At 39.7% G+C, this 21,242-nt stretch overlaps 1 protein-coding gene across 1 annotated transcript in view; it reads right to left on the minus strand.

Moving 5' to 3' along the window:
- Window positions 1–19,421, minus strand: part of NDNF (neuron derived neurotrophic factor) — a 64,371-nt gene extending 44,950 nt beyond the window's left edge. The window contains exon 1 of the mRNA XM_040330270.1: window positions 19,114–19,421. The gene's annotated coding sequence lies outside the window, so the exon portion shown is untranslated. The remainder of the gene's footprint in view (window positions 1–19,113) is intronic.
- Between the last annotated feature and the right edge of the window lie 1,821 nt (window positions 19,422–21,242).

Genomic DNA, 21,242 nt, shown 5'->3' on the forward strand with positions numbered 1-21,242 from the left:
GATAAATTCTGATTAGTTGGCTGTCCAGGACTCTCCCTCCTCATTGGCTCATGAGACAGCAGCGACCCGTTGTAAGCCAATGAGGAGAAAGAGGGGGTGTGACCTAGACACAGCTTTGTGTCTGAATGGACACATGGAGCAGTGTCTCGGGCTCGGGTGCCCCCATAGCAAGCTGCTTGCTGTGGGGGCACTCAGCAGGAGGGAGGGGCCAGGAGCTTTGGCGAGGGACCCGGAGAAGAGAAAGATCAGGCTGCTCTGTGCAAAACCACTGCACAGAGCAGGTGAGTATAACATGTTTTGTTATTTTTAAACAAAAAAACAACAACTTTAATAACACTTTAACTACTTGCTGACCGCCTTCCGCATATATACTGTGGCAAGGCGGTTTGGCTGCACAAACCGATGTACCTGTACGTCGGTCTGTGCATGTGGTACTACCGGAGCGCGCGTCTCCGCTGCACTACATGGGAATTCGCCCGCGGGTCTGGCAGACTCGATGTCCGCCGGCCACCAGTGATCGCCGCAAAGAGAGGCAGAACCGGCGGATCCCAGTTCTGACAGGGGAGTTGAGAGAGATCAGCTGTTCCTAGTGATCAGGAACAGCGATCTCTCTCTACTCCCAGTCAGTCTGTCCCCCTGACAGTTAGAGAGCACCTCCCTAAGGAACACTTAACCCTTAGATTACCCCTAGTGTTAACCGCTTCCCTGCCAGTACCATTCATACAGTGATCAGTGCATTTTTAGAGAACTGATCACTGTATTGTGTCACTGGTCACCAACAAGTGTCATTGAGGGTCAAATTTGTCACTTAGGGTCTGGCATTACCAGGGGACTTCTGTGTTGTTGCCCCGCCCCTGGACGCCAGACCCAACAGGAGCCATGCTTGGAAGGTGAGAGCAAAGGAAGTTCTTTGTTGTTGTCTCTTTATTTGTGCACACTATTGGAGTCTTTTTCTCTGCATATACTCGGCTGCTGACATACTGAGGCGGGGGCTATGGGAGAAGTATATGAGCCAGCTGCTTTGGATATATTATTGAGCCCTGGGGTGTCCCGCAGGTGTTTTTTGACCCTACTTAGTTGGGGGGGGTCGCCCCCCTTGAGGTGAGCCTATACCCATCAGAGAGGGAGAACGAGTGAGGTGATCTGGCGGTGGTTGGACGTGTATAATATTTCCACAATTGTGATCAAGACATTCATCAATCAATCATTCACTTGAGGGATATTTGTTCTGCACTTTTATATGGACTTTATTGCTCCTTTAATTGCATGGATTTGATGTATGCACTTTTTATGTATTAATGGTTTTCATGGATTGATTTTTATCAGATAGATTTAGTTATATGAGTTAGCGCTGCACTTTGTTAGAAAATAAAGTAGGTGTTATCTCAATTTGTGTGCAAACATGGAAATACACTTTAAATGTTATACATGGAATAATCACATGGCTTTTCAGCTCTTCAAAGGCCTGCTTCCTGCATGGTGTATTCCTATGAATATCTTGTTTTGGGTGTTCCCAGCTCAATTAATAGTTCAGAGCAGCTGTAGAACACAATACCGGCATCTTCTCCTAATCCACACAATTATAGATGAGTATCTAAAACCCAAAGCGGCAGCTAGAGAAAAGGTCCTTTAATGTAAAAGCACTGACTGAACTAGGAACATTTTCACAAGCATATATTTTTTTTCTTTTTTTCTTCTTTGAAACACATGTAGAGTTAAAAAGAAAAACAAAAAACCTTGCAAGGTTTCGGTTTTGTTTAGGAGGAGGTATATTTTAGTTTGCAGAGCATGTCAGGGCCTGACTTATCCGTTCTGTGCTCTCTTAGATTCAAAGTTGTGAAAAGTGTTCTTTGCCTTGGGCAGTGTGACTTTATGCAGTATTATTATTTCCATAGGTGTTTTAATTTTAACCTCATGAACAGATTTGAACATTTTGAAACGAGCAGCCTTCTAGTATTAAAAGGATATTGTTTCACGGTCAAAACATAAACCTGGCTTACTGCATTTCATCAAATGCTGATTCTAATGATTTGCACTTTATTGAAATAAAGATTTCACAAGTGACTCACCTGTGGTTTTCAGGAGACTATAAGTCTCCATTTTGTATACTAAAAAATATATACTTCAAAATGAAATACATGTGTTGTGAGAGAAATACAGGGGCTGCCACTGCTGGCCAAAGGACTAGTCATCAGTGTATAGACAAGGGAGTTTTTTGGGGGTGCCGGCAGAAAAAAGTACTTTCAATACTCCAATATTTAAAATGTATAACAAAAATGTTATTGCATAAAAGACATTGGCTATGCGTAAGGTGCGCAGGTACAAGAGAACATCTAGAAATCAAAACAGATGGACGAATTGGTCACTCAACAGTAGCATTGGAGTGACTTATCCCGACATGTTTCGCCGCTTAGGGCTTCCTCAGGGGATGTTTTTGAAAACAGTTAGATATAATACTGTGACTAAATGTCAAGCCAAGTAGATGATCGTCACTGGATAGCACACATATGGGCAAACCAGAAAGAGACCAAAAATGTTTATACAACCGGGATATCTAGCCACCTAAGATTATAAAAGAGCCAAGGGTGCCTGGATTACAGACAATTGTCTGTTTAAGAGGATATATGATGATAAATAACTGGTATGCAGAGATGTCACAGCATTGCTACCCTTGTTGTGTCTGACACAACATTATTGAAAGTACTTTCTTTTGCTGGCACCCCGAAAATCCCCCCAAAAAACCCTCCCGTGTCTATACTTATCTACAAGGATGTTGATGCTATTTTTCTGACATTGTCACCTATCCATACCACCACTTTCGACTAGTCATCAGTATTGCCCATAGTTTTTATGCAGATGATCTTTTTCCCATTACTGACTTACCATGCACTGTTCTGCACTGTGTCTCCTTGTGGAAATGGCCATCTAGGTAGATAAGCAGGGCTTTGCTTCCTCCTGTAACTATCAGAGCTGGCCCCTGATGACTTTTGGAACAATATTAAGGAGCAGCAGGAGAACAGGAGGAAGAACAGATCCAAAAAAAAATGAATGAAGAAGTAGGAGGATCAATGCAGTACAGCTTTCTCTCCAGCAAGGAGAACAATAAGCAGCACAGTAGTGTTATCAGCAAATTATATTCCAGCTCTCGTCAGACTTTCAGTCAGGGGCACAGTGCCTTATATCTCACAATGCAGATGTACAGCTATGAGGTTGTAGGAACAGGGCGTGCTTTGGTATTTTTTAAAAGGTATTCCAAAGCAAAAGGTACATTTTCAGGGTATTTCTTAGATATATTTAGATATCCCCTATAATACAGAATATTTTCACATTTCAGTCTACTTTAATGGAACAGCTCTAACTCATAAAGGAACTGATGAATATGGCCACTGTTCCTAAGCCCGTTTGTAGCTCTCTTGGAGAAGAGATCTCAGTGGTAAAAGTATATAGGGTCCCTCCAAACATCCTGCAATATATATACCTCAAGAGATTTGTAACTATAAACGAACAGGCAGTCCCATACTTAGGTAATAGAAGAAATGGCATCATGAATGTATCATCCTATATGAAGCATGGTAAAAGCTGGCAGAAGATAAAGAGGACTCCGTCCAATTTTCTATTCCTGAGTATGCTGCCAGATGCATTAAACTCATGGTTCACTGGATCTAAATCCACATTCCACATGCTAAAACAATTCTTAAAAAGGGAAATCTATAGTTATTTCTACCAAAATAATCTTTGAGCTTTGCATGAATGCTGGCACTGTATTCTTATATTCAATCTTCTTACACTGTACCTCTTGGGTAATCCATTATCAACTCAACTCCATCAGAATCCTCAAATGGTGTTGCCACCTTCTTAACCTCCCTGGCGGTATCCCCGAGCGTGACTCGGGGTGTATTTTCTATGCTATTATCGGTATCCCAGTCACGCTCGGGGTAGATGTGCAGAGTGTGCAGCGGCGCGGCTTACCTGCTCGCAGCATCCACAGACAAGTTACTCACCTTGTCCCTGGATCCAGCGATGCATCCCTGCTGTGTGAGCGAGCGGGTCCTCGCTCGATTCACAGTGCCTCTGTGTGCCGCCGATCTCCGTTCCCTGCGACGTTACGACGCACGGGGGCGGAGAACGGTGCCAAATTCAAAAAAGTAAACAAACACATTACATACAGTATACTGTAATCTTATAGATTACAGTACTGTATGTAAAAAATACACACCCCCCTTGTCCCTAGTGGTCTGCCCAGTGTCCTACATGTACTTTTAAATAATAAAAACTGTTCTTTCTGCCTGCAAACTGTAGATTGTCCAAAAGTGTCCCTTTATGTCAAAAATAGTTTTAGAGCAGCTAGAAAACAGCGATAATAAATTATAATCACTTGCAGAATTGTGCGATAGCGATTTGTGGGGAAATTTGTCATAAAAAAATAAAAGTAATGACAGCGAAAATTCTGCAACTGAGCAAATTTCAGTGATTTTGAGTTGATTACATTATTGAATAATTTTTATTATAATTATATTATTATTTGTTATAATCATTTATAATTATTTATTATATTATAATTTATAATTTTGTTTTAAAAAAAAAATCATACCCGGGATGCCTACTACACTCTTGTTTGGTCAAATTTAAATGAGTTATTCCTAAGAATTGCAGGCCTACAGTATAAAACACCAAATTTCCTTGCAAAATAATTGTACCGCTTTTGGTACGTAATTCCAGACAGAATCATACCGCCAGGGAGGTTAATACATTTTACATGAAAGTCAATAAACAAATATCTGAGTCCAGCTCTGACAAATTGACATCTTTGCTATGGGATTTTGTCAAAGGGTGGGTACCCCAATTAATTGATGTAGAGATGCTTTATATCTTTTGTGGTGCTGATATGTTTGTGCATGGGCCAGGCACAGTGAGTCTTCGAGGGAGTCTTATCTAGGCAGAAGTGAATGTCAAGAAAAGATGAGGAAGTTTTGCGTGGATTACCTGTCTGGTAACTGTGGGCAAAAGCAACAGGGCAGCATCACATAGGCTGGTGAGAGTGGTTCTGTGTGGGCAGGTGGCCAGTGGTCAGCAGGTTAATATAATTCAAAGCCTACATAATTTACAATAATTATTGGAAAATACAGAGCTCTAAATTTGACAAAAAATCACACATAATGTTATTGAAATATAACACCTGTTGCTTTAAGGAAAGATAATCTATGCTCAGAAACAGACTTAAAGCAGAGCTCCACCCTAAAGTGGAACTCCCGCTGATCGGAACCCTCTCCCCCTCCGGTGTCACATTTGACACCTTTCAGGGGGAAGGGGGGTGCAGATACCTGTCTAAAGACAGGTATTTGCACTCACTTCCGGCCACACAGTCTCGGGCAGACTGCAGGCATGATGTCACCCCCCCCCCCCGTTGTGTTCTGGGAACACTCGGCTCCCAGTATACAGCGGGAGCCAATCGGCAGGCGTAGCGCGACTCGCGCATGCACCGTAGGGAACCGGGCAGTGAAGCCGGAGCGCTTGACTTCCTGGTTCCCTCACTGAGGATGGCGGGGGGGCAGCAGAGTGACGAGTGATCGCTCGTCCTCTGCTGCGGACGGTGCTGGACTCCAGGACAGGTAAGTGTCCTAATATTAAAAGTCAGCAGCTGCAGTATTTGTAGCTGCTGGCTTTTAATATTTTTTTTCAGCGGAGCTCCGCTCTAAAGTGTATGTATAGCCATATTTACCAAAACTGGAAAGTGCAAAATCTGGTGCAGCTATGCATGGTAGCCAGCTTCTAATTTCAGCTAACAAAAAAAATCGAAGCTGATTGGTTTCTGCACAACTCTCCAGTTTCAGTAAATCAATCCCACAATATATATATATACACATATGATGAACAGAGCAGGTTATTGGGCTTCATTTGACTATGCCTCCTTCTTGTAACTTTTGGTTGGTGAGACTGAGGGAGAATGATTAGAAATGTTTTATGCAACATTCCAGCTGCCCTTACAGTACATAAAGAAAACCTCAAGAGAGAATCATGGTGGCTATCATTGCTGACCATTCTTTCTGAATGGTCAACAATGGCAGCCATGTTAGTGGTCTGGTTGTCATGATGAAATCATCATTTATTTATTTATTGGCTTCAATGCTTCCTGGGTCAAGTACAGAGACAGGAATTTTATTTTTGTGACACTTATTTCCAGCATGCTTGTTCTGGGCCTATGACTCTAAATATATTAATGGCAGACACCGCCATGTAACAAGCATTTTTAGAAGGAGGCCAACAATGGCTGCCTTCATACTTCTCCCATGATGATGTCACTTTAATGCCCTGTACACACGATCAGTTCATCCGCTGAAAACGGACCGATGGATTTTTTCATCAGATATCCGATGAAGCTGACTTTCATCAGTCTTGCCTACACACCATCAGTTAAAAATCTGATCGTGTCCAACGCGGTGACGTAAAACACAACGACGTGCTGAGAAAAATGAAGTTCAATGCCTCCGAGCATGCGTCGACTTGATTCTGAGCATGCGTGGATTTTTGACCGATGGATTTCCTCACAGACGATCGTTTTTTTCTATCGGTTTTTTAACCATCAGATAATTTTAAAACAGGTTCTAAGTTTTTTCACCGATGGGAAAAAAACTGATGGGGCCCACACACGATCGGTTCGTCCAATGAAAACGGTCCACCGTATTCATCAGACGAACCGATCGTGTGTACAGAGCATTAGAGTTTGTGTAAGAAAGTCACCAAGTATACTTTTGTGTTTCTTTGGGTTGATTCTGAGTTACTTATGAATGACTTGTAACTTACTCCAAGCTGCTGCTGCTTTTTTTTTATTTTTTTTTATTGAGTTGTAAATGGTAGAAAAGTGGTTCATACACAAATAATAGTTAAAAACAGTTATAATGTGACTTCTTTTATACCCTGCCTTAGTATTTATGTACTTCATTGTACTTTTTGCTACTTCATGACTATGTGACACTAATTTAAAGGAAGAGATGGCACAGTTACTTTTCCTACTATTAAAGATAACTTATTCTCGACCAATGCCTATCGACTTGGGATGGTGTTTTAAAAAGCTGTTAGCCGTACATAAATTTATATTTTGGGCTTTATAACTAGCCCCTTCATTAATATCTGATGTGCAGGAAACTTTGATAAGATGCTATGAAGATAGATTTCAGGCAAAATACTAACAGTATTTTACAGTAAAGCAGGAACAAAGATTGTGTCTGGACAGCCGCACTCTGAACAAATTGTAGCCTTTTATTAAAAGAAGGACAGCACTATAAGTCACAGCAAGATAAAATAAAACCTGACTGCTGACGCGTTTCGCACTGAAACTAGTGCTTAGTCATAGCTATGTGCTACATACATAGCTACAGTAGCAAAGTCCTATTTGCACATCAGAAACACACCGTTCTGAAAGCATTTATTCAAGGTCCCAAAGTAACACTTGTTATTTAGCATCATTTCTGTCTACCCACGGCCCTCCGGAGTAACACTTTAATATGGCTTATCGGCTGTGACCACATGAGACATTTATACTTTTAAGAAAAAAGCTTGCTCAAGGTTTAAAGGGATGGCCTTGATCTATATGGTACAATAATGGTGGGTTTTCCACTTTCTTGCTGGAAGCAGAAAAACAATTTCATTGTGCAAGACCAACGATGTGTGTTAACCCATGTCAAGCAATCATAAATATAAGAGCTGATTTCTTATTACTACACACCAGCCACTCTCAACCAGGGTTCCTCCAGAAGTTGCTAGAGGTTCTTTGAGCAGTGGTTGACTGATCTCCTACTTTAACCCCCCTGGCGGTATTCCCGAGTCTGACTCGGGGTTAGATTTTTGTGCTAGGATCTGTAACCCAGAGTCAGACTCGGGCTCGCCTCGCTGGATCCACAGACAGTGTTTACTTTCCTTGTCCCTGGATCCAGCGATGCCACCGCACTGTGTGAGCGAGCGGGACCTCGCTCGATTCACACAGCGTCCCCCTGTGCCGCCGATCTCCGCTCCCTGCGACGTTACGATGCACGGGAGCGGAGAACAGCGCCAAATTCAATAACGTAAACAAACACATTACATACAGTATACTGTAATCTTATAGATTACAGTACTGTATGTAAAAAATACACATCCCCCTTGTCCCTAGTGGTCCGCCCAGTGTCCTACATGTCATTTTATATAATAAAAACTGTTCTTTCTGCCTGCAAACTGTAGATTGTCCATAGCAACCAAAAGTGTCTTTTTATGTCAAAAATGGTTTTAGAGCAGCTAGAAAACAGCGATAATAAATTATAATCACTTGCAGAATTGTGCGATAGCGATTTGTGGGGAAATTCGTCATAAAAAAATAAAAGTAATGACAGTGACAATTCTGCAACCAACCAAGCAAATACAGTGATTTTGAGTTGATTACATTATTGAATAATTTTTATTATAATTATATTATTATTTGTTATAATTATTGATTATATTATAATTTATAATTTTGTTTTTAAAAACATTTCATACCCGGGATGCCTACAAGACTCTTGTTTGGTCAGATTTAAGTGAGTTATTCCTAAGAATTACAGGCCTACAGTACAAATCACCAAATTTCCTTGCAAATAATGGTACCCCTTTCAGCACCTTTTTTCTGAAAGAATCATACCGCCAGGGAGGTTAAAGTACCTGCATCCAGGGGCGTTGCTAGGTCTACAAAAGATCTGGGGCTAGAGCTCATAGCAGTAAAGTTAAGAAAGTCATACGCTTGGGTGGACATACACATGTATATAATATACATGTGTGTGTATGTATATGTATATATAAAGATACAGATATACAGATATAAAGATCTGTATGAAGAGGACAGCAGAGAAAATGTCTGTGGGCTGAGTGCCTGCATTCAGCGGTCCGAGGGCCACGGGTTGCCGACCCCTGCCCTAGAGATTCGGGGCTATAGCCCCAGTAGCCACCCCCTAGCGACACCACTGCCTGCATCATTCTGGGGTTGGCACCACTTGGCAAAGTCAACTGCATGACACCAGTAGGCATTTTAGTTGTCTGTAAGGAGTGCATTCTAACCACCTATACAAGGGTATGGGGGGCATTCTCCCATCTGACCACAAATGTAAGGGGCATTTTCCCCATTGACTAGTTGTTTTTAGCAAGGATTGCCTAAGACTTGAAAATAATTTCATGGGTTCCTCTGGAGAAGAAAATGTTACGACAGGCTGCTATAGACTGAATACCGTTGTCACTTGCACAATGTTTTCAGATAAGCCTCTAAATATGATCTTCTTCTGGGGCACAGCAAGAGCTGTGGTGGAATTTCTGGGGCACAGCAAGAGCTGTGGTGGAATTTCTGGGGCACAGCAAGAGCTGTGGTGGAATTTGCTATTACTTTGCATTAAGCGTTCATAGAACATGTCTGACTAAACTGGTATGCAAGTAATACAAACAGATTAAGTAATAGCAATGAAATGCTACTGTCCACACAGTGATTTGTAAAGGGCATGTCATCCTTTTTTTTCATTCGTCGCAATGTCCCCAGGACAAACAAGCCTCAGGCTGAGCTTAAAGGAAGCACTTTTGCATGCCTTCGCTTTCTGAGTGTTTTGAAAAGGAACTGATGTGAGACAGACAAAATGCACACTGACATCTATTTCTAGCCGTTAGTGACATCACGCCCTACGTCGGTCTAATGGACGCTATTCCAAAAATGCACCTAGCAAACAATGACATGTAAGCCAACACAATAAGGACTAACCTTTTAATCAAGAGCTGCTGCTTTTCCTCTGCATGATAGATGTCACTGGTTTAATGTACTGAATACATAGGTTGGTAAATAATTACGTAGAATAAAGAAAAGGTGTCACATCAGTCTTATGAATGTGACAGGTAAGTAGCTCTTTTTATCCAATGCATTTACAGCTTTTCTATTGAGCTTAGGGTACAAGGGGGTCATATATTTGTAAAAAAGTACAAGCAGTCATGTACATGGGTCTCAGAAACAAGTCAAATGCAATATGCCTTAAGCCTCATACACACGATCAGATTTTCCAACATGAATTGTGCGATGACAGGCTGTTGTCGGAAAATCCGACTGTTTTTACGTGCTTTTACGCTCCATCGGACAATTGTCGGATTTTCCACCAAAAATGTGGTATAGCATGCTTTAAAATTTTCCGAAAACAATTGTGTGTTGTCGGATTATCCGAAGTCTTTTGGACAAAACTCCAAAGTACAAACTCAGAAGCAATGCTCACATAACACAACATACTGCCCAAAGGATGGCGCTAAAGAACTGGAAAAAACACATCGTTTTGTGTTTGTTGGCCGACAATTCTTTGCCATTTGTATGCAAGACAAGTTCCTGGACAATGCCCTTCGGACAAAAGCGCTACGCTTTGTCGACAGAAGATCTGATCATGTGTACGAGGCTTAAAATGCTCCTAAGTTGCTTTGACTTTCAGAGTTACTGGGGTTTATTTGCTAAAATAGACTGTTCACTTTGCAAAGGAAGATGCACTTTGCAAGCAAATATTCCCCAGAGCTCAGTTAATGTAGTAAAATGTCACTTTGCAAGGAATACCAAATCGTGTGCAAGAAAAAAAAACAGCATTTTTGATTGCACCTGATTGGATGATATAAGTCAGCAGAGGTTTACCTCTTTAACTAAACTCTGGGGGGGTTGCCTTGCAAAGCGCAATTTCCCTTGCAAAGTGAACAGACTACAGGCATACCCCACTTTTATGTACACAATGGGGTTTATTTACTAAAGCTGGAAAGTGCAAAATAAGGCCTTGTACACACGACCGAGGAACTCGACGGGCGAAACACATCGTTTTGCTCGTCGAGTTCCTTGTTAGGCTGTCGAGGAACTCGGCGAGCCGAATTTCTCCATTGCCGTCGAGGAAAAAGAAGAGTATTTTTCTGATAATTCCTAACACCTTAATGTGATTTAAAGAGGTATTAAACCCCAAAACAAAAATTATTTATGTGGCAACTTACCAATTCCTAGATGGGGTGGCTGCATTCGTCCCTTTTTCAGGCTTTTTCCCTATATTTTCATCTGTTGATCCTGCCAGTAAGTTTGCTTTCAACAGAACAAGCTGTCCAGTAAAAATAGCAGTTGAAGGGTTGAGACAAACCATTTACCACAATGATCAGCTTTTTTATTGTGTAATTTTATTACAATTATTATTAAATTATTGCATTTATTAAAATGCATTGTGCTATTATATGTAAAATCTTTATCCTAAAAGGAAACATTTATGTTTCTGTAACTTCTTACAAAGTGCCATCTAAATCTGCCAGTGCATCTAACACTATTGCCTCGTTTCCACTGAGCGGATCAGTTCGGTACGGTTCGGTACACTATTTTGGGTGTTTCCATTATGAAAGTGTGCCATAAAACCAAACCGTACCGGACCATTCTGGGTCTTGCTTCAGATGTGGGGCCATAGAAAATGGAACAGTTCCATTAGGGCGGAGATGCAATACATTCCACTGATTGGTGGACGTGCTAGGCATTTTTTATAAATCATGTATGGTCCCGACGGTCCGATATGCAGTGGAAACGCTCACGAGAATAGACCGGTCCGTTCTAAACCGTTCCAAATCTACTGACCCGAACCGTTCCCTTCAGTGGAAACAAGGCATAAGCCTCTCACCAGATTCACAATCTTGCGGTCCAAAGGTTCTCCAGCGGAGTGGAGGCACCCTTTTACAATACGCATTTTACTGAATAGATCACCAGAAAGAAAATAAAGGAAAAATAAAGCGTAAAAAAAAAGAAAACAAATGCAGCCACCACAAGGATCAGGAAGCTGCAATATATTACATTTTATTTTTGGGTTAATACTGCTTTAATGCAAGCAGAAGTTCAAGTGGTATTAACCCCAAAACCAAAAATGTCATTTATAAATATGGTAGATGTGGTGGTTGCATTACTTTTCCTTTTTTAGGCTTTTTTCCCCTCTGTTTTCACCTGGTGATCTGGCCAGTAACTTACCTCCTTTATTAGCCTGGGTTCACACGTATGCAATATTTTCGTGCAAATCCAATGCGAGTTCATCCATACAACTGTATAACTGAGCTTGCATTGCACTCGCACGGAAATAGCGCTGGAACCTTATTTTTTCCCGCACTGGAATCGGATCACACCCATGCGATCTGATTCCTGTCCCAATTCACAGTTCTTACTGCAATCTGTGAACCGATCTGCGGGTGTCATTGACCTTTTATTGATACCCGCAACGGTTTCGCAGAGGACCTGCGAGGGAGATGCGATGCGGGAATCACGCTGGTTCCCACAGTGCATATGTGTGAACTGGGGCTTAGCGTGCCCCCACTGTGGATGAAGGAGCAATAGAGACACCTTTGGACAGCCGCATTGCCAGTCTGGGGAGGGAGCCAAGTATTAGATGGACTAGCAGATTTAGATAAACTCTAGCTCACACTTTATAATTTGTATTATTATTTATAATAATTATTATTATGCATAGAACCCAATGAGCTTCTAACCCCAGCTTGTTTAATTAAAGCAGAGTTCCAGACTTTTTTTGTGTATTAAAAGTCAGCAGCTACAAAAAGCATAGCTGCTGGCTTTTAATAAACAGACACTTACCTGCTCCACTGTCCAGCGTCGTGCCGCCCAGAGCTCCGCTCCTCTCCCCCCCTCTCCGCCGGCGCCTCCATTCTAACTGTGGGCACCCAGCCGTGACAGCTTTCGGCTTCACGGCCGGGCACTCACTGTGTATGCGCGAGCAGCGCTGCGCTACCTGAGTTGATAGGCGATCGCCTGGGACCTGTCACATGTCCCAGGCGATCGCCTACAGGGAGGGGCCGCCGTAGGTGATATGACGCATCGCCTAAGCGGTCCCTGGGCGGAAGGAGGAAGTGGGACAGGAAGTCCCACTCCTACTGAAGCCCCCGCTCCCCCCCCAAAAAAATGACATGCCAAATGTGGCATGTAAGGGGGCGAGGAGTGGATTAAGCGGAAGTTCCACTTTTTGGGTGGAACTCCGCTTTAAGCTTTGGTAATAAAACCTGGAAGCTCATTGGTTTCTGTGCAGAAGTGAGCCTGATTTTGCGCTTTCCAGCTTTAGCAAATAAACCCCATTGTGTACTTAAAGTGGAGGTTCACCCTAAAACCTTTTTTTTTAACATTAGATTGATGCTCATTTTGTCAAGGGGAATCGGGTAGTTTTTTTAAAATCTAAGCAGTACTTACAGTTTTAGATAGCGATCTTCTCCGCCGCCTGCGGGACTGGGCGTTCCTGTTTGATTGACAGGCTTCCGACGGTCACATCTATCGCGTCACGATTTTCCAAAAGTAGCCGAACGTCGGTGCACAGGCGCCGTATAGAGCCGCACCGACGTTCGGCTTCTTTCGGCTACTCGTGACGCGATGTATGCGACCGTCGGAAGCCTGTCGGAAGACTGTCAATCAAATAGGAACGCCCAGTCCCGAATGACCATACCCGGAAGCGGCGGAGAAGATCGCTCTCTAAAACGGTAAGTACTGCTTCGTTTTAAAAAAAACTACCCGATTCCCCTTGACAAAATGAGCCTCAATCTAATGTTAAAAAAATAAATTCGGGTGAACTCCCGCTTTAAAAGTGAGGAATGCCTGTAATGTAAGCATCCTTGTCAGTAGTAAATGGTTTGTCTCATCCCTGTAAATGATACATCTGCAGGAGAGCTTGTTCTTTTGGTACAGTCTTACAGGCTGGATCACCAGATAAAAAAAAAAAAAATTCAGCCATCACATCTAAATATTGGTAAGCTACAATATAATAAATGTTTGCATTTGGGTTTACTGCTTTACTGGGTGAAGCAAAAAATAACACGCTGCCCGGTTTTGCTGCAATGTAATTCTCAGAACCAATGTGATCGATCGAACAACAATTTCTTTTATACTACAAAAAAAAAAAGATCATATTAAAATCACGCAAGGACTTGTAATCGGTGCTTTGCTCGCCCCGTATTCTGTAGAAGTGTTCGATGAACTACTTTGTTAAGGTGCTTTTAGTGCATTTTTTACTCTTTCTACTTTCAATTTCAAGCCAAGGAGTTAAATAACAGCTGTGATTATCCCACTTGGTATATACAAGCAGTTTCAACGAAAACCACATTTTTCTGGCTAGTCTTCCAGGCTACACATAAAACAGATAATATGTACGTTGAAAGTTGAAATGCGGTTTCTACGAGTACAGTACTTCTTTATATAACCCGCCGTTAGTGCAGATTTTATTTACTTTCCAACAAATGGATTTGTCTTGCACTGAGCCCTTATTAGTCTATTAATGGAATCATGGTTAGAAAACATTGCTGGATCTGCTTAACTTCCTACTCCTCGCTCACCCTTAGACAAACTCCAAAACTTCAGTGTGCCAGATTGTACCAACGAGCAGCTGTTTGAAATGTTTCCCTAGAGTGACCCACAGTGGTGGTGATTAGGCACAGCATGGCACCGCAATGGGATTCCCGAGCAACATCCTCACAACTATGACCTATTTTCTGTACCGCTAGAAAAGAGATATTTGTTATCTGTGGCATCATTTGTGATAACGTCCGCTGTAATAGAACAGGGATATCCATTTGCTTGCATCTATGATGATCTGATTAACAAATATTATTCTCAAATAGTAAAACATTTTTTTTTTATCAAATAGTAAAACATTTTTATTTTATTTTTTTATCAAATAGTAAAACATTTTATTTTATTTTTTTATCAAATAGTAAAACATTTTTATTTTATTTTTTTTTATCAAATAGTAAAACATTTTTATTTTATTTTTTTTATCAAAAAATAAAACATTTTTATTTATTTTACTCAAACAGTAAAACATTTTTACTGTGAAAATAAACAAATAACAAAACATCCTTTTTAAAATAAAACAAATGCATCTTTGCATTTTCTTCTGATAGGACCCATAGGGGTTGATTTACTAAAACCGGAGTGAAAAAATCTGGTGCAGTCGTGCGTGGTAGCCAATCAGCTTCTAACGTCAGCCCGGAAGCTGATTTCTATACACGGCTGCACCAGATTTTGCGCTCTCCAGTTTTAGTAAATCAGCCCCATACTGTAATTTAAAATAACACGCTGGTGCCTAAAATTCAACAACGTTATTTGATTTTTTTTAATGATTTGAATGCAGTCTATTGTTTTCTATGGGTCTGTACACACAGCATGTGATGCATTCACGTTAGTAAAAAGAAAATTAAATCTGCGTTCATATTTTACATAATTTAAAAAATAAAAAATAAGTTAAACCCCATTTAAATTACGGGAGCTAGAATTTTTATGCCTACAGACGTTTATGTGTCTATTCGCAAGCATATACTCTCTGTCAGCAAGATCTGGTATAAATACATCAGTACCGTGTGCAAGGAGCCTTAAGAAGATTATTGTGATATCTCTGTACTTTTAACTGGTATAAAATAAATGTACTTAAGCCATATAAAGTAATACAATTAAGATACAGTGGTAAGAAATGAAGTAGAATGTATAAAAATTAGGTGTAATGTATAAAAATGAGCTAATAATGTATGTCTGCACTTGTTCTTTTCACATTCATATGGAAGGAGTGGTATGCTGAATGCAAGCACAGTAACCTCAAAGTATTTTAATTCCTTGCAGTGTCCTCGGTCTTACCCCATTCCCACCGGCTGATAATCACTATACAGTAAAACATGCTAAACGCTAAGATGCAAAATACTAAAAAATGTTAGCCAACAAAAGTTTTCAGAATATGAAATTCACATCAAAACTCTATATAAGACATAATTCTGACCCCCTTTGATATCTGATATAAAAACAAATCCTTATATAATTTAAGAATTACATGAATGCACCATTATACACCGGTACAACCAGTTTCTGAAAACTTTGCAAACTACAGATACATTGTACTTTACTTTTATTATCGGACGTCGACTTTATCTTCTTCCACATATAAATAGGAGATGGGTCATTGGTAATTATATCAGGGTTCAGGGCAGCTTTAGTAACAGGTAAAGTCACCAAGCTTATATTTTACAGTTCTAGAAATCAATGAGATAAAAAAGGAAGGAGGGGGGGGTTATATTCTCTATTTTGAGTAAAGTTGCCCACCCTGGTGCAATCTAAGAATTCTAAATCACAGGCTAAGGGACTATCCCTGATTTAGAATTTAGAATCACTTAAAATAATAATGTTGCATCTATTTGCCCCTGATTGGTTTTAGCCAGAAAAAGGAAGGGGTTAAATTCTCTGTTTTAACTAAAGTTGGTGCAATTGTCCCTTGTTAATTAGAATTCTTAGTTTGCCCCTGATTAGCTTTAGCCCCCCTAAAAAAGGAAGGGGGATATATTTTACTATTTTAGGTAAACTTGGTGCAATAGTCCCTTAGCCTGTGAATCAGAATTCTTAGTTTGCCCCTGATTGGCTTTAGCCCCCCAAAAAAGGAAGGGGGATATATTTTACTATTTTAGGTAAACTTGGTGCAATAGTCCCTTAGCCTGTGAATCAGAATTCTTCGTTTTCCCCTGATTGGCTTTAGCCCCAAAAAAAAGGAAGTGGGATATATTTTACTATTTTAGGTAAAGTTGGTGTAATAGTCCCTTAGCCTGTGAATCAGAATTCGTAGTTTGCCCCTGATTGGCTTTAGCCCCCCAAAAAAGGAGGGGGGATATATTTTACTATTTTAAGTAAAGTTGGTGTAATAGTCCCTTAGCCTGTGAATCAGAATTCTTAGTTTGCCCCTGATTGGCTTTAGCCAAAAAAATAGGAAGGGGGATATATTTTACTATTTTAGGTAAAGTTGGTGTAATAGACCCTTAGCCTGTGAATAAGAATTCTTAATTTGCCCCAATTGGCTATAGCCCAAGAAAAAAAAGGGGGGGGGGGGTAAATTCTCTGTTTTAAGGAAAGTTGGCACAATAATCCCTTGTTAATTAGAATTCTTAGTTTGCCCCTGATTGGCCTAAGCTAACAAAAAAAAGGAGGGGGGATATATTATTTGTTTTAGGTAAACTTGGTGCAATAGTCCCTTAGCCTGTGAATCAGAATTTTTAGTTTGCCCCTGATTGGCTTTAGCCCCCCAAAAAAGGAAGGGGGATATATTTTACTATTTTAGGTAAAGTTGGTGCAATAGTGCCTTAGCCTGTGAATCAGAATTCTTAGTTTGCCCCGGATTGGCATTAGCCCAAAAAATAGAAGGGGGGATATATTTTAGGTAAAGTTGGTGTAATAGAACCTTAGCCTGTGAATAAGAATTCTTAATTTGCCCCAATTGGCTATAGCCAAAGACAAAAATGGGGGGGGGGGTAAATTCTCTGTTTTAAGTAAAGTTGGTGCAATAGTCCCTTAGCCTGCGAATTTGAATTCTTAGTTTGCCCCAATTGGCTTTAGCTAAAAAAGAAAGGGGGGTATATTATTTGTTTTAAGTAAAGTTGGTGCAATAGTCCATTAGCCTGCTAATTTGAATTCTTAGTTTGCCCCTGATTGGCTTTAGCTAGATCAAATTCTCTGTTTTAGGTAAAGTTGGTGCAATAGTTCCTTAGCCTGTGAATTAGAACTCTTTGTTTGCCCCTTATTGGTTTTTATAAAAAAAGAAAGGGGGTTAAATTCTCGGTTTTAAGTAAAGTTGGTGCAATAGTCCCTTAGCCTGTGAGTTTGAATTCTTTGTTTTCCCCTGATTGGCTTTAGCAGAGAGACTCCATAGAGGAGTATATGTATCCTGCCAGTAAACAGACATCATAGTGTATCATCTTCATAATTCCCCTGATCACTTTACCAATCAATGCATTGTATGGGGAAGTAATGACCCCCTGCATTGATCTGCCCCTGGAATCCAGCACGCCAATGCATAAGGTCATCTCTCTATGTAAGGGATATGCTATGAAAACAAGGCGGCCATATGTTCCCCTGCTCAGTGACATGTGTGTACCAAGAGATTATTTGTCTGCTAATCCATCCCATTTGATCGGACCGTACCTTTAGCATCCTGCTGATTCATCCCTAACAAACAAATCTCCTTAGTACGAGCTTAGGCTCAGTGTAAAGCGGAATTATTAAAACAAACAAGGCACAGAAAGGGCAGCCACAACAATGCCATGGTATCAAACGGTGGATGGTCCTTGCCAAGTTTGCCCTACAAGTCAGATGCCTCCTCCAGTTACAAGTCATGTCATAAAGCGGCGCTGATTGTGCGCTGGCAGCGATATCAAAGCTGTAATTTCCTGGGTCTGCTCTGCAAGGAACTTTTCAAAGCTCTTGGAACTGAGAGGGACCAATTAACTCGTTCAACTGATTGCCAGACAGTCCTTCCTTCGCTTGCATGGCAGCCCTGGTTCAGAGAGGGGGAAGCTGCGCTCCTCTTTCCTCCTTAAATCCTACATGTCTGATGCTAAATGAAGGATGGACATTTTTTTAAGGCGACTTATGCGATTATTTGCAACCCATTGCTACACAATAGAGCATAGCATGTAGAATGATTAATCGCTAACGATCGTGCATGATCCAAATTTATAGAATTTATATTGCGCTGACGCAGCACATTACATAAGCTGTACATTTGCATCAATCCCTGCTGAATATGTACCAATCGCTAACTTTGGTGGCACAAAAATCACCCATGCGCGCCCAGGACAAGGTAAATGGTGAAACTTGTCAAAGATCAAATATGCTCAGCCTATTGTCACCTAGATTTAGAATCATACAATGGTTCATGCTTCCAGAAACCATCAATTTTTATTCTGATTGATCTCTCTCAATAGACATAATCGATCTACAGTCGGATAACCTGTTCGATCGATAAGCGGGGAAGTGAATTTTGATTGATAGTTAAGACCTGATCATAATTTATAATCATCGGTTATAGATCATGCCTCTGTTTCCATCACGTAATTTCATGATCTGATCAATCTAAATACGATCGCATGCAAAAATAAAGTATCTCGGTGCTGATGACTGATTTAAAGTAATTGATCATTTTTCCACCCTGGCCAATCGACTCAGTTTGATCAAATGTGATCTGAATCAATCAGAAGGAAAGCTACAATCTATACAATTGTGATGAGATAAGAGAATTGAAGCGTGTATAGTCAGCATTGGATAGAATAATGAAGAAATAAGCCATGACTTACCTTTCTGCTCCCCTGGTGCCAGTCACTTGTCACCAATCAGATCACAGTCACAGCTTTCTTCCTTCAGTCCTGATGAAAGTTGGAGGAAAGTGACAAGCCAAGCAGCAGGACTGTCACCCACACACCAGAGATGGATGCTGCTGTGCCCTGCTATCCTATATCCTTCCTCACCACCCAGTCCGTACACAAGTTCCTTCCTGGTATACAATCATGTGTGTGTGTGAGTGAGTGAGTGTGTGTGCACAAAACTTTCCGTGTCCCCGAGTGTCGGCTCTGTGCTGCCCGAGCTCATCTCACTCTGATACTACTCCTCCCCTCCTCTCCGCACCTCACCCACCAACCAACGAGACACAGGACCCGACCCTCCACCAATCACCGACACACATTCTCCAACAAGACTTTCTCAATGGTACCAAACCCCGCCCACCTTCACTATAAAAACAAAGCCAGGGGCACAGGCAGGCATCAGAGCCTGGGATGGATGACAATAGGAGGAGAGGAGCTGTGTACAACAAAGGGTTACTGACAGCCCCGCAAACACACTATGGAGCAAGGAGAACTGCTGAGACTGCTGGGATCTATATATCTGTCTATATACATCTATCTTTATACATACAGCTATATATCTATCTATATATCTGTCTATATACATCTATCTTTATACATACAGCTATATATCTATCTATATATCTGTCTATATACATATATCTTTATACATCCATCTATATATCTATCTATATATCTGTCTATATAGATGCATTTATATATCTATCTATATACATGTATCTTTATACATCCATCTATATATCTATCTATATACATGTATCTTTATACATACAGCTATATATATATCTATATATCTGTCTATATACAGCTATCTACATACATCTATATATATATATCTATATACCTATATCCATATGTCTATATATATACAACTATCTATATACATATATCTATACATCTATCTATATACATCCATTTATATACATATATCTATCTATACACAGCTAACTACATATATCTATACATCTATCTATATACATCTATCTATAGATCTATCTATATACATTTATTTATAAACATCTATCTATAGATCTATCTATATACATTTATTTATATACATATATGTATATACATCTACCTATACATCTGCATCTATCTATACATCTATCTATATACATCTATCTATAGATCTATGTATATACATATATTTATATACAGCTATCTATACATCTATCTATATACATATATCTGTACATCTTCCTATATACATCTATCTATAGATCTATCTACATACATCTATTTATAGACTGTACATATATCTATATACAGCTATCTATATACATCTATCTATATATCTATCTATGTACATCTATCTATACATCTATCTATATATCTATCTATGTACATCTATCTATACATCTATCTATATACAGCTATCTATATACATCTATCTATATATCTATCTATTTACATCTATCTATACATCTATCTATATACATCTATCTATATATCTATCTATTTACATCTATCTATACATCTATCTATATACAGCTATCTATATACATCTATCTATATATCTATCTACATACAATTTTTTAATTACCTATATCTATATACAGCCATCTATATACATCTATCGATATACATCTATTTATATATATATATATATATATATATATATATATATATATATATATATATATATTTATTTATTTATATATATATATTTATATATACACGTCTATCTATACATCTACATCTATCTATCTATAAATCTCCCTTGTTATCTATCTATCTACTTATCTATTACATTTTTCTAACTATCTGTATCATTTATCTGTCTATCTATCTATCTCAATTATCTATGTCTATTTTCTATGTCTATCTACCGATTACATAGCTGTCATGTTTCTATCTATCTGTATCATCTATTTATCTATTTATCATTGTCTATCTATTATCTAAATCTATCTAGCAACTATCTATCTATCTATCTATCTATCTATCTATCTATCTATCTATCTATCTATCTATCTATCTATCTATCTATCTAAGACTGGCCATACATTATACAATTTCCTCATTAAATTTTCTTTAGATTTTCCTCCAAGTATGCAGTGCAA

The sequence above is a fragment of the Rana temporaria genome, chromosome 1 (assembly GCF_905171775.1).
Source record: "Rana temporaria chromosome 1, aRanTem1.1, whole genome shotgun sequence".
In the NCBI taxonomy this organism is placed as follows: domain Eukaryota; kingdom Metazoa; phylum Chordata; class Amphibia; order Anura; family Ranidae; genus Rana; species Rana temporaria.